Consider the following 13794-nt stretch of genomic DNA (forward strand, 5'->3'; position numbering starts at 1 on the left):
AGCGCAGGCTGCAGCAGTGCTGTCTCTGTTGTTGGTTCATCAGCCATTCATTTCACTGCATGCTGTAATTGGCACACTAAGAAATACAGTTCAAAATTTGGCACCCATAATCCGCCTTGCTCATACAGACTTTATAACGTGTTCAGTGCCACCCTGTTCCGACCTTCCTGCCGCAGGAAACCCCTGCACAACTTCTCCAGTTCCCGAAAGAACAACTTCAGAATGTCATAAGGTACATTACCAAAGCAGTGCATGAGTCGTGGCAATGCCACCATTTTCAGTAATTCCACCCTACCCATCACCGACATGGGCAGTTTACACCAGAAGCCCATGGATGCAACAAGACCAGCCTTGGCCCGACTATGTTGTCTTTGTGTTCTTGTAAAGGGTCTTAATGTATGTTGATACCCAAATATCTACAGGAGCTCCTGCGCCAGGGCAGGGAGATGTCTGGTAAGTCCTCCACCTCCCTCATGGTGGTAGCCACCAGCGGGAACAAGCATGATTTCCTCTTATATATTTTTATACCTGTAAGCGTGCTAGAGTATCCAGCACCTCCAATATATACGGCAGGTTCACCTCAGGGTCTCTCACGTATAACAGCACATCATCTGCGTACATGGATATCACATGCTGCACCCCATCTATGTCTATTCCCACTATCCCGTATTCCTGCCGCAGATAAGCTGCGATGGGTTCCGCCGCCTGGATATACAACATCAGGGACAGTGGTCACCCCTGTCTTGTGCCTTTATGTAGCTGCCATGCCTCTGAATACGTGCTTCCCGTCTTGACCCTGGCTATAGGTTTCATATATATCAGGCGCACCCACCTCAAGAACAACGGGCCAATCCCCATCCTCCTCATTGTGGCGTACAGCCAGTCCCAATGCACTGAGTCAAATGCCTTAGTTGTGTCCAAAGACGCCATTGCACCTTGTGATGTGTGGCCCGCTGTGCTGTACAGTACATGGTGAAGCCTTCTGAAGTTCTCCAAGATGTTTCTCCCAGGCACATACCCAGTCTGATCCGGGTGGATCAGCCTGTGTGTTACCCGTCGGATTCCATTGGCCAAAATAGCTGTAAGGATCTTGCTATCCTGGTTTAGTAAGGACAGAGGCATGTATGCTACACAGTCCATACTTACCTTGTCAGGCTTGAGCAATGGCACAATCAGGGCCTCCCTCATACTCCCAGGTAAAATGCCATCTGTAAATGTCTCGTTACACACCTTGGCCAGCACCGGGGCCAATAAATTAACATAGGCTTTATAAAATTTGCCCAGGAGCCCATCGGTCCCCGGTGCCTTCACCGTCAGCAGGTATATGATGGTAGCTACCACCTCTTCCGGTGTTATGGGGGCCTCTAGTGACTCTGCTTGGGGACCATCTAGGTTAGGTAAATTTATCTGATCAAGCACGTCCTGTATGTCTTCCTCACTGCCGCTTAGGGGGGGCTGCATATAGTGCCTTAAAAAACCTAGTTTATCCCACCTGGGTTCACACTTCCTCCATATCTACATTCTTCATGGAACAAATCGGAGACCTGGTGGTCTCACGCCTACATAGCCATGCCAATGTTCTCCCCGGTTTATCGCCTAACGCATGACTCCTCTCCAGATGTTTTGAATAGCTACATTTCCCAAGCCTATCCCATTGTGCCAAGCCTGTTTGTTTCAGTGCCATTATCTCATCCAGGCATTCTTTACCTTTCGGGGCCTCCCCCTCCTTCCTCTTCAAATCACTCTCTGTCTTCTCCAAATCCCATCAACAGACCTCTGTACCCCCACCTGATACTGCCATCATCAACCCTCTGATGACCACTTTTTACGCTTCCCAGACTGTACTCACCTTTTGCACCCTCCCCTCGTTCACTGTCATATATTCAATGGTGCTCTGTCTAACGTGCTCCGCAAATGAGTTATCCTGTAACACTTCACTCCGCAGCCTCCATGTGGGAATTGGCAGCCTTGGAGCAAACCCCTTCCACCTTGCCACCAGTGGTGAGTTATCCGATAATATTCTAAGTACTCCGACTCCATTAATTCATCTCCCCATTTCACCCCATGAACATGTAATCTATCCTGGTATATACTTTATGTGGTGCTGAGTAATGTGAATACCCTCTTTCCATCCCATACTCAATCCTCTATATATCCTGCAATTCAAAATGCTCCACTAACAAGTTCAGAACCTTAGCCGTGGGGATGGCCTCTTGTGTTTGATGTCAGACCTGTCCACCACCGGATCCCTTGTACAGTTGAAGTCCCCTCCCCAGATTCAGGTGCCACTTCTGTATGGGCCTAATCTTACGTACAATGACCTGAAGAACACTGTAGCGTCTGGGTTAGGAGCCTAGGTGTTAACTATACAGACCTCACAATTTTCTAACAGCCCATGTACCATGGCCATCCTGCCCTCCTTGTCAGTCTTCACTGTCAGCACTCTGAATAGTATGTTGGGGGCTATCCAAATGAGGACCCCTCTTGCATATGTCGGGGATGTAGAGCCCACCATGACTCCTCCCCACGCCCTCTCCAGGTTCTTTTGCTTCTGCCCATTTAGGTATGTTTCCTGTAATAGCACTATCCCAACCTTGTTTTTCCGGATATACATGTCCACTCTCTTACATTTCACATAGCTATTGAGTCCTCTGACATTCCCAGTCATGATTCTGACCATGCCAGACATCATGGCTTGTGTCTTAGGTGTTAGTGAGGCTGCCAACCCGTGGTCAGCCTCAACAGGAGTTTGATGCATTTTACAATTGGCTTTGGTAGGCTCCCCAAGCATGCAGGGATAACCCTGTATCCGCTCGATTCAACCTGGTCGCAAGACTAGTTTCCTGGTGCCCTATGGGCAGGCTCTATACCAAGCCCCTTAATTACCTAGAGGCGGTGTCAGTTCTGCCTTAGTGTTACCTCCACCAGGTGTCCGCGATACTCCGTCTTGATCCCACTATTATAACCTATCACACCTAGACAGTACATTAAATTGTTCCCTTAAGTGGCAAGGTTGGGCTCTGCACATCTTCCTGCTTCCGGATCTTGCATTGCGATGTTGCGTCCCTCCTCTGCTATCAGAGTAGCCCTTCTTCTTTGCTGAGATCCAGGTCTTCCGGCATCTGTGGTCTATCCGTCCATTCTTGTGTTTCCTCTGAAGATTTGAAGACGAGGGCCTTGCCATTATGAATCACGTTTAGCCTAGCCAGGTATATCAGCATGTACTTGAGTCCCGCTTTCCGTAGCTGAGCCTTCGTGGTGATGAATTGTGCTCTACGCTTCTGGACTTGGAATGTATAGTCAGGGTACACTGCTATTTTTGCGGAGTCTCTTTGTATCGCCCCCCCTGCTCTAGAGAAAGCTAAGAACTTTTCACAGTCTTTATAGTTGAGAACCTTGGCTATTACTGGTCTAGGCGGGGCACCGGGGGGTGGTCTCCTGATGAGGGAGCGGTGCACTCTTTCTATTGTGATTCCCTGTGAGAGTTCTCCCGCTCCTATCTCCTGTAGCATTAGGTTTTACATATAATTGATAGGGTCCGCTCCTTCAATTCCTTCTGGTAGAACAATGATACGTATGTTACTTCTGCGAGCTCGACCCTCCGCGTCCTCTGCTCTTCTAATAGTTTAACTTTTTCCATAAGGACATCCACCTCTTTCGTTTTCTGCACTCTGACTGACGTATTTTCTTTCACCTGCTCTTCCAACTTGCTTGTACGGTCTGCAAGAGCGCGAACATCCTGGCACAACACTGCCACATCGATTGCCACTGCATCATCGATCTTGCCCTCCAGTATGGTTTGCAGAACCCCAATTGCCTCCAGGATCTGGCTGTTCCCTGGTTCTGGGGTGTCCAGGGTCTGCTGTTGTTCTTTTATTCTGTCTTCCTCCTTCTCATGCAAAGGTGCATGCCACGATGCATAGGTTTCTACTGTTGGTTGCTAGTTTTTTACCTTGCCAACTTTGGATGCCATGTTCCTACTGCTATCTGTGGGGTAAGCCCCTCCCGGTGCTCTGTGGGATTGCCGTCCACAGGGGTTCAAAGGCTCGAGTCTTGCGATGGTCACAAGGTGCGTGGCTCAGTTATAGCTTAGTGTGGTGCCTCTGATGGGCCCCTTGCTGCTATTCCTCTTCAGTGAGGCCTTATCGTGTGGGTGGTACCATATTGGTCATCTGCTCTCATGTGAGATTGGATCCAGACCAAGAGGCAACTGTTTCTCTGTGATATTTGTGGCGTGGATATGTGGGTCAAAGGTCCACCGCACTCCATGTCGTCCCCCAAGGTTGTGATCCCTGGGTCGTGGTGCCTCAGCTATTAGGAGCTAAGGCTCTTCCCCAAGTCGCAGCACAGTGGTGTCCTCATTCTCCCTACGTGCACAGTGCCTCTTTTCACCTACTCCTCTGCAGCCTTTGTCCCGTGTTCCTCCACCTCTCACTCCGGTGATGGTTATGTCCAGCATACACCTATACCACCCACTTGGCACAGTTTCTGGCAGTTGCCCCCCCCCTTGTGTTTTTGGCTATGTGGGGGCTGGTTTCTTGTGTTATCTATGTTATACCGTGCTCAGTTGGTCTTGTTGCAGCGCCCAGGGCCACGTATCCTTTTCCCTTGGTACAATGTAGCGCTGGGGCCCCCAGCAATATGATCCTCTACTATCCCTCTGTTTCTGGGGTCCCGCTCCCCCTTGTCATGTGTCGGCTGCCCCTGCCTCCGGAGCAGTTATCCCTCCAATTGGCTTGCCGGTTTCCTTGGCGATTCACCTTGTGGTGGCCTTATTGTTTGTGCGCCAGCTCGACGCTCACCCCAGGCACAAGCTTAATTATGTGCTGTTATCGGGGGCCAGGAGCCCACAGTCTCCAGGAGTGGCGAGGGGGGGGATACCACTATTCCAGCAGGTGCTTGAATGTGTTCATACAGACCTCCCTCACCCACAACTCCTTACCTCTCGTCGATGGCTGTTGTGATACTCCTGCCACCGTAATATCTAGCTGCTGTCCCTGTTCATGCAAGCGCTGTGTCAGGAACCCATCCATAGCAGCCTATCATCCGTTTATTTCCGGGTGACTGCAGATCCACCAAGGCCCAGTACCCCGGGGTGCTGGCTCAGCGGCAGTTCGTCTTGTTGCCCCTCCGGTCCTGGCACCAGGATCCACTTTGTTCAAGTAGCTTGCTTTGCCCACGTTGCAGGTCATCGGTTCTTTGTTCTCTCGATGTTTCCCGTGCAATTATCACGGTCCGCTGGGCCGCTGGCTAGCCCGCACTTCTGTACTATTGTTTGCCAGGTTCGCTGACCTCTGAGGCATCGGCAGGCAACCCGGTCTCCGTTTCACATGTTACCGGCTCACTTGCTTCACTGCGCAGCACACCCTTATCAGAGCTCAATTCGTCGACGGGTTCCATTGTCTGCCATTTTCTATTCAGCACCACAGCACCTCTTTCCTTTGCTGCTTTAATGGGAGTGCGACTTTCTCACTCCCTCTCACTTCTCACAAAGATGCACCCAACCTTCCAGCACCCATACGATCTTTTATGAATTTTATACGTAGCTTTAGGCATCAGTTTTACTGCTGAACAATGGACGGATCATGGTAGCTCACAGAGCTTGCGTCCTCTTTACATGGCTGCTAGCCACGCCCCCCTGGAGCAAAGGTTGTTCATGAGTTCCTATTCAAGTGGCTGTAGTATCGTAGAGGCCAGGGAGACACAGTGAAAACATTTCTCATTTGTCTATTGGAATTTTCACCAGAGATCCACAACACCCAATCTTATGATCTGGATCCTTCTTTTGTATTGTGTACATCTTGCTGGAGCTGCTTACCAGGCCCACAATTACATTTTATTTGAAAATACCAGTACAATCCATTTATTTGCAATTAAACATACCTATATATTTAGCTTGTCTTTCTTGTTTAATGAAGTTGTATTCCTTAATGCATAATACATGTATCCTTTTAACTGAACAGTAAAAAGCACTGCATTTAAGTATGAATTGTCGAAGACCTACTTAGCTCAATATGTGCTTTGAGAATGCAATGTGAAATAGGGGTTGAATCGAATTGTTTTTGTTTAGAGCAGTGACATTGGTCAGAAAACAAACTCTTTATCTCTAGCTGATAATCTGTGCTATGTCCCTGACCTTCATTGTCTTGATTACTTTTGAAATTGGTTTTTCATTCTGGTGTACCAGCACTTTAGACTGACATAAATAAAACTGCTGATGTTTACCCTAAAGCATTCTATGGCATTTTGAGGGCAATACTTAGATCTCTTTTAATGTAAATATACTTCCCTTTCAACCAGATTTCACTTAAAATAATGTTATGGTTAATATATGTAATTTACTACAAGAGACTTGCGCTTGATGAGAATTACTCTTTATGTATCTTTGTAGTAATGCATGTTATTCTCAGACCTGGCACATTCTGACTCAGCCTGCAAGATGCCAGAATTTAACTCAGTAGTTAATGCAGGAGGTAAAAGCAGAAGCCGCTGAATGTCTTTCTAGTCCATGTATGAAATGCAACAGTTCTCCAAAAAAGAGAAATCATATGTTCCAAGCAGCATGCAGCATCTCCTGGTGGAAATTTCTGAATATCTGTGGGCCACATTGCTCCCTAATTGCAGGGCAACAAGTGTCACATTGCTGCTAGTAACATGGACATTGGGGACTGGTGAGGTGGGACTGTCAATTCCAAGCGTGTGCTTGTCCCAAAAAGAAAAAGATTTTGCTGGTGCCTAAAAGGTGAGTGTGTGTGTGTGGCTGTGCATGTGTGCGTGTGTGAGCAAAAGAGAGAAAGAGGACAAGAGAGAAAGAGATTAAGAGAGAAAGGGACAGAGAGAGGGACACAGAGAGAGAGAGAGAGCAACAGAGAGGCAGATGTAGAGATGAAGAACAAAAGTGAAACAAAGTCAGACGCAGAGATAAGTGGCACACATATATACGAAAGAGAGAGCGAGAGAAAGAATGCAGGTGCACTAAGAGAACTAATGTAGTAGATACTGGATAAGATTACAGAATACAATGACAAAATAGAGGAAGGAAACAGAATGATAGGAGGAAAACAGGGTAAATACTAATGGGGACAGAGACAAGTAGAGAAAGAAGGATTGGAGTATATATGAAAGATATGACATGGCAGAGATAGGAGAAATAGGGGATTGCAGAAAGAAAGCGGTAGAGGCAAGTTTGGAACTAGAGGACATAGAGGGCATAGAAGCTGTGGCAGATGGAGAAGGCAAAAGAGTACGATGAGTTGTGGATTGAGTTTCTGTTGCACGAATAAACACGTATAGTTGGTTGATACCAATAGATCTTCCTTTTTACATTGAGTGTGAAGAGCTCTGTGTATGAAGAGGGTGTTGACAATCACTAATACTCTCAGCAGAGTGGGCTGTTAGGGGCGTCACAATGTGTTGCTTTCAGAGAGTACACATGCTCAGAGGAAGAGCAGGGGCGAGTATAGGGAAAGTCAGTTAGAAAATAAAGTTGATCAAATGCCAGTCATATCTCTGCCCCCCTTTCCAGAGGCCTTGTCGTGGGGTGCCAAAAACTGGCGATGAAGGAGATGGGCAACATTGACACTGTCCAGATGCTGCAGCAGTGTCCTGTTTTGCAACAGGAGTAATGACCTCATTGCAGCATCTTCCAACGCATGCTTGCTACAGAGCATCCACAGCTGCTCGCAGCGTCCTGTGACCTGTGATGAGTCCTGATGTGCCGCTGCTCCTCCAGTACAGCTGCTGGCATGATTGTCTGCTGCGAGTGCAAGTCGCTCTGTTTGCCCACCGCCTGCTGGTGGACCTGGAGGTGAGGAGCATGCCTCACTGCCAACACAGCACACCAGACCTGGTCTCTCAAGCAGAGAGTTCAAATCATACTGTGCGTGAGTAAAGGGGTACTGGAGAGAGAAAAAAAGCAAAAGGAAGGTTAAGACTGCTCCTGTGGAATTGTGGAGTTTGCCGACTTCATTAGAGCAGGGTGGGAGGAGAAGTCATCTATTCTCAAGAACATTTTAATGAACCTAGTTGAGAAAGAGATTAAAGACATCATCAAGACGATTACGTCAGAGAGAGCCACCAAGTTGACCTTGTGACTGCCATAAACAAGAAGTTGGTGATACAGCCAAACAGAGACGATGAGAAGTGTGCCTTCAATCAATGCTCGCAATCCCTGCATGAGATGATGGAAGAGTTCATCACATGGCTCCAGCTAAACTGATACACTTCCAATTCTCCCACTTCTCGAATGCATGTCCTTGAGGGCTGCATATCTTCAACACTCCGGAAACAGCTTTTAAAAAGCCACTAACAATTGATGAGGTCATAGAGATGGCAAGATCCACAGATGCGTGGAGATACAAGCAAATGCTAAGGAAACAGCCAAGAAGAAAGGAGAGAAAGATGAGAATGTGGCAGCCTTCTCAGCACCAGGAATACAATCAAGGGACCCCTGCATAGCCCCACCATGGCAAGGGGTCCAATGAGAGACGAATAAATGTAGTTGAGGGTGGGACCTTGCTTGCAGAGGACATGCTTCCGATGTGGCCAGGCATTCCCACACATTGGTATGTGCCTTGCTGTCAGCCAACAGTGTTCAAAGTGTGGCAGGGAAGGTAATTTCCACACTGCCTGCTGAGAAGGGAGAATGTTCCAGACCGGAAGGCAACTGAGGCCCACGGGGTGGTGGCCTACAGCCCGAATGGGCCCACAAGCTCAATGGAGTCCACCACTGGGATGCCCGCAGATGCAGAGGAGAATGATAAGGGCCATGGACCAGGGCCTGGTCCAGCGTCAGATTGGGTCGTCGGCCCATCGGCCCGTGGCCGATGCAAAATCATGGCCGGAGACCTGGGGGCCGGTTCCTGAAGCCCACGTGGGCCGGTTTCAGCCCAGGTGTGGGCTTCACACTTCAAGAACCAGCCCCCAGGGCCTCGGCCTCGCCGAGCAGATGCAAGTTGCAAAAGATCTGTAAGTAAGTAACTTACAGATCCTTTCCAATTGCAGCCCCGCCGCCGGCCCACCGCAGATGCAGAGAAAGGTAACACTAAAGTGTTACCTTTCTTTGATAAATGTGGCGGGCCGGCGGCTAACTACTTGGCCCGCGACACCCTGGCGCCTGCAGCAGTCAGTGCTACAAAACACTGGGAGGGAGCGGCAGGGCTGGGTGGGACTGCCGCAGCCCGGCCTGCTCCCTCCCAGTGATTTGTAACCGACTCTGCTCACCTCTCCACCGCACAACTCCACTGCCGCCGGCACCATAAATTGCAACTTGCAGCAGTGAGCTGCTTTCGTCGGAATGATTTCTGTGTCCGCTTCGCTCCACACAGGACTCAGGAGGCATAGAGTGCCTGCCTGGGACCCCACGGGGGAAGACCACCAATCCCAATGGTACGGTAGGCGGGATCTCCCTCCATAACCGTGACTATGTATTTTGCTTTTCGCAAGTTGCAGTAATAGCATGTTTTTTCTGCCGTTGTCTCTGTTACGATCATACAAGACATTCCATCTCTGTGTCCTCAGTCACTTGACAAAATCCTTGTGCCTAAAAGCTTGTGTACAGTGTACAAATATTTGACCATAGCATCACGTGTTTGCATTATGCAGGCACCGTTGTGGTGGGTGCTTCTTTGGATCCAGTGTGTTTGGGGTTCAGTTTTACTGGTGGGTGTGCACGCAAACGCAGTCATGGGGGGTTTGCTGGGAAGAGGGGGGTTGCTGGCGTGTAAAATAAAAAACTGATTTTGTCCAAAGAAAGGCCTTGATTCAGGCTGGACGTAATTGGTGTTACGTGAGGGTGTTGGAATGGGGGAGTTTTAAACATTATACATATGCAAGGCTTTCTGTGGGGCATGGTAGCCTAGTTATGTGCTAATTAATGGTCCCGTCCCTCGGATGTTGCCGTGATGTGTAGGCTACCAGTTTGAGTCGACACGAAGGAAGATTGATCCGGTAGGAGGAACTCTTGAGGGGGGACACGGGATGGCTTGCAGTGCAAGACTGACCAGACTGCTTAGCTAGCCATGCTGGGGGGGGCGCCTTGAGTTGCCCCATGGCCCTAACTGGCATTCATTCCAACCTGGCATCCGAAACCTCCTCTCCTCACCCCCCCAAAATATGGGACACTGTTGTGGTCCTAATGCTTGCATGTGTGTATGTGCGAAACACCCTGGGCTAGCTTGGGAGATTAGCACTGCGTTGAACGTGTTAGAGTGGCTGCTCCACAATGCTTGGCATAGACGGATGTGGCAGGATACAGGCGAAGGCTTAGGGGGCAAGCAGAAGGGTTTAGTATAGGGAATTGTCGCCAATCTGCTGCAAGCCGGGACAGTAACCTCCTCCTCTCCTCCCGCAGCATTCTCCCACTCAGTGCCGGGAAGTCCCGCTAAGGCGCGCGCTAACAGCACCAGGTTTACCCCACCCCCGGAACTACAAATAAAATAATGCATTGGGGGGACACTCCAGCTAACTTCATCTGCCTGACGCAAAACATTTCAACCATTGGGGCTGGAAAAAAAAACACAGTGTTACATCTTGGAGTATAAACCGTGGTGGTGAAGGCAGGAAAGGAGACGAAAGCAATAACTGCTTACATAGCCATACTGTGGTTTACTCTATTTCAGTCAAAGGCAAATCAATACAATGCAGCTATAGACTGCACAATTATGACTTTGAATCATTTGCTACGATTGTGCACAACACTTACACTTTCATTCTGTAGATTGGTAAAGTGTGTTGGAGTGTGGAAGCATTGAGAACTATCAGGAACAGACAATGGGATTCAGGTGTTAATGTGGTATAGAATTAGAAAAGGTCCCTGTTAGGCTATAGCAGAACCACCACCATTTTAGGGATTTGCCTGGTCTTCTATTAGAATGGCCATGAAGGGGTTCTAAATGTGCTGGAATAAACTTCCATGGGTGACATATGAGAAGGGTTCCAACTCTCTTTTCCTGTCCTCTGTTTTCAGATACACTCCCAACAGAACCCAAAACCACACTTAACCACAACCGCACAACACTGGAGCTATGGCAATACTCAAAGTATTGGGTAGTTCATTAGGGCGCAACTGGTGTGTGATAGCAAATCAAGTGGCTTACCATTGACTTCATTGTGCCACAATGAATGCTTTGTTGTTATGTGGCTATTTTTCCCATCTCCCTGGCATGCTGTTCAGAAAGTTTGTTTGCATGTATGAGGTAATGAGTGCTCAGAGTATTCAATGTTCAATGAGTACGCTGCTATCCCTATTATGCCAACCTCTGAAGCCTGAAAAATAGATGCACGCATGCATGAAAAGCAGCCAAATTTGCACCAGACATACAGATGAGCTAAACTGGTCTGCTGTTAAATCTCAGTTACCAGTTTAATGGTATCCACACTCCAGAATAATTGCTCATTTTACTCTAGCTGATTTGATAGCTCAGTGGGTTGAGTGCTCGCTACTGCGATGTGTGTGTGATATGCAGGTTGCAGGTTCGAACCATCTCAGCCTTTCATCCTTCTGAGGTCGAAACATGAGTACCAACACAGGTTAGGTGATATTGTATGCATATTGGTTCTATAAAAAAGAGCTTAAGCGTAAGTGCTATACAATAACATATTATCATTTGGCCTTGGACGTCTGCTTGCTTTCACAGTAATTTGACAATATGAATCTATACACACAGATATTAATGGTACATGTGGTGATCCATTCTTGTATGAAATGTATATCACATTAGTGAAATCATAACCACATTTTTCGTAGTGTACTTAGAAGCAATGCTATTTGATGCCACTTCCTGTTTTGTCAAGGGGTGAAAGGTCGTGTTCATGCTACTCCTGCTCGGAGCTGTGGACCCTGTCACAGAACTGTATGCAAAGTTATGTTATTTTATGTGTTGTAATGTAACAGACACATTAACCCTCCATAAGTAGCATTTTCTGTAAACTCATGAATTGACGCGATTCACGGATGATGGTTTGACGGCCACTTTTTTTCAGGCGCAGGGTGGGCCACTTTTTGAGGGGAGGGGTGGGCCACTTTTTTTGGGATGTCCAGGCCTATTTCTTGTCCCAGTCCGACCCTGTCGACATGTTGGAATCACTGGTGGGCTGTTCCAGACTAGCCGCACAATGGGTGGCCTCCGTTCTTGTTCCCCGTAATGGCAGAGTGGGCCCTGACAATGCCAGCTCCACACCGGCACTCATCACCTGCGAAGTACCGCAGGGATCCTGCATCTCACCATCCTTATTCAATATCTATGTCCTCCCACTCTTGAGACTTCTTGACAGCCTGTGTATACCAACTATACAGATGACACCTACGTTGTCACGAAACTTTCAGGTACTCACTCAAATGATTCCTTGATCATCAATGCCATCTATTCTGCCATCCAGCCCTGGATGGCAGCTAACTCCTTGGCCCTCAACACCGATTAAATGGAGCTGTTGATTGTTGCCTCGGGACCCAAGCTTAAAAAGCGTACCCCCCCACCCCCCGAGTCTAAAAGAATTACCATCGCCAACAGCATCATCTCATTGGCAAAGAAGGTGAAGACGCTCAGCGTTACACTGGATGCAGAGATGACAATTAATCATCGTGTTGCCCAGATTCGGGCCTCACGTGGCTTTACTAATAAGCTACTCCACTGTTTCTTTCCCTCAAAAACGCCTCTCTCCTTGCCTCCACCCTCGTAAGTTCTTGCTGGGACTACTATAATAGTCTACTGGGTGGCTCTTCCTGAGTGGCTCTTCTCGAACCAATATTTCTTTACTGCAAATTACCCAAAACGGAACAGTACAAGGAACCTTTGGTCTTACTAGACATGCTCATACAACGGCTGCTAGTAGGGAATTACACTGGCTGCTGCCTGTAAAACACAGTAACACCCACAAGATTCTCACACTGACTGATAAGTGCCTGAGTCATGAGACTCCCAAATACTTCAATGACTGCTTAAAGCCATAGGTGCCCTCTCGCAATCTCAGATCCAAGGATCAATCCAGACTTATGCAGCCCAGAATAAGGCTTGCCAAGTTTGGAGGCACATGCTTTGATGCTTTAGTACCTGCAATCTGGAAGGTCCACCCCTCGATCTGAGAAGAATTGAAATGACAATTGAGTTAAAGACTTTTCTTTTCAACTCCCCTAGTGGTTGAGCTCCTCTGTCTCTAACACCCTCAATCTAATGCTCCTGGCTGTTGTTTGTCTTTGTCTTGTTTTTTCATGCACTATGAGGCCTTTGGGCATGCAGCGCTCTACAAAAATTAAAATAAATAAATAAATACATTAACTATTAAGCCCCCTTAAAGTGGGAGCTTGTGGAGCCCAGCCGGAGACATATTTAGGAGACAGCCCAGCCATCTGCAAACTCAAGCCATCTTGTCCAACCACCCCGCCAGATGGCCAGTCGGGCCCAGACAAAGGACCTGATGGCCCAGGCAAGCCGAACCTGCCCAGCTACCAAGGCAACCATGAGGTAAAGCCTCCCTAAAGTCACCATCTGAGGTCTGTGACTTGATACACCAGCTCCATCCGCTGGGGCTAGCGCTTAAACTGTGATTCACAAAGAAGGACCAGCCTCTCTTCCATGCCTCCCATGGCTGTGCCCTGCCCCTCTGCTGCCGGCTGGGCCAAGTCCATCTGGTCTGTTAGGCTGACTAGAAATGCGAGAGAAGAGTGTTCCTCGGCCTGTCCACATCCCTGCAGGTGTATCCTGGGTAGGTGGGAGGTTCTGTGTGCGCCATGGCACAGCAGGAAGGAAGATACCGCCCAGTCAAACTCTCCACCTGCAATTGTCCCCAGTGCGGGTC

The sequence above is a fragment of the Ambystoma mexicanum genome, chromosome 4p (genome assembly GCF_040938575.1).
Source record: "Ambystoma mexicanum isolate Mex_15411 chromosome 4p, UKY_AmexF1_1, whole genome shotgun sequence".
NCBI classification, from domain to species: Eukaryota; Metazoa; Chordata; class Amphibia; order Caudata; family Ambystomatidae; genus Ambystoma; species Ambystoma mexicanum.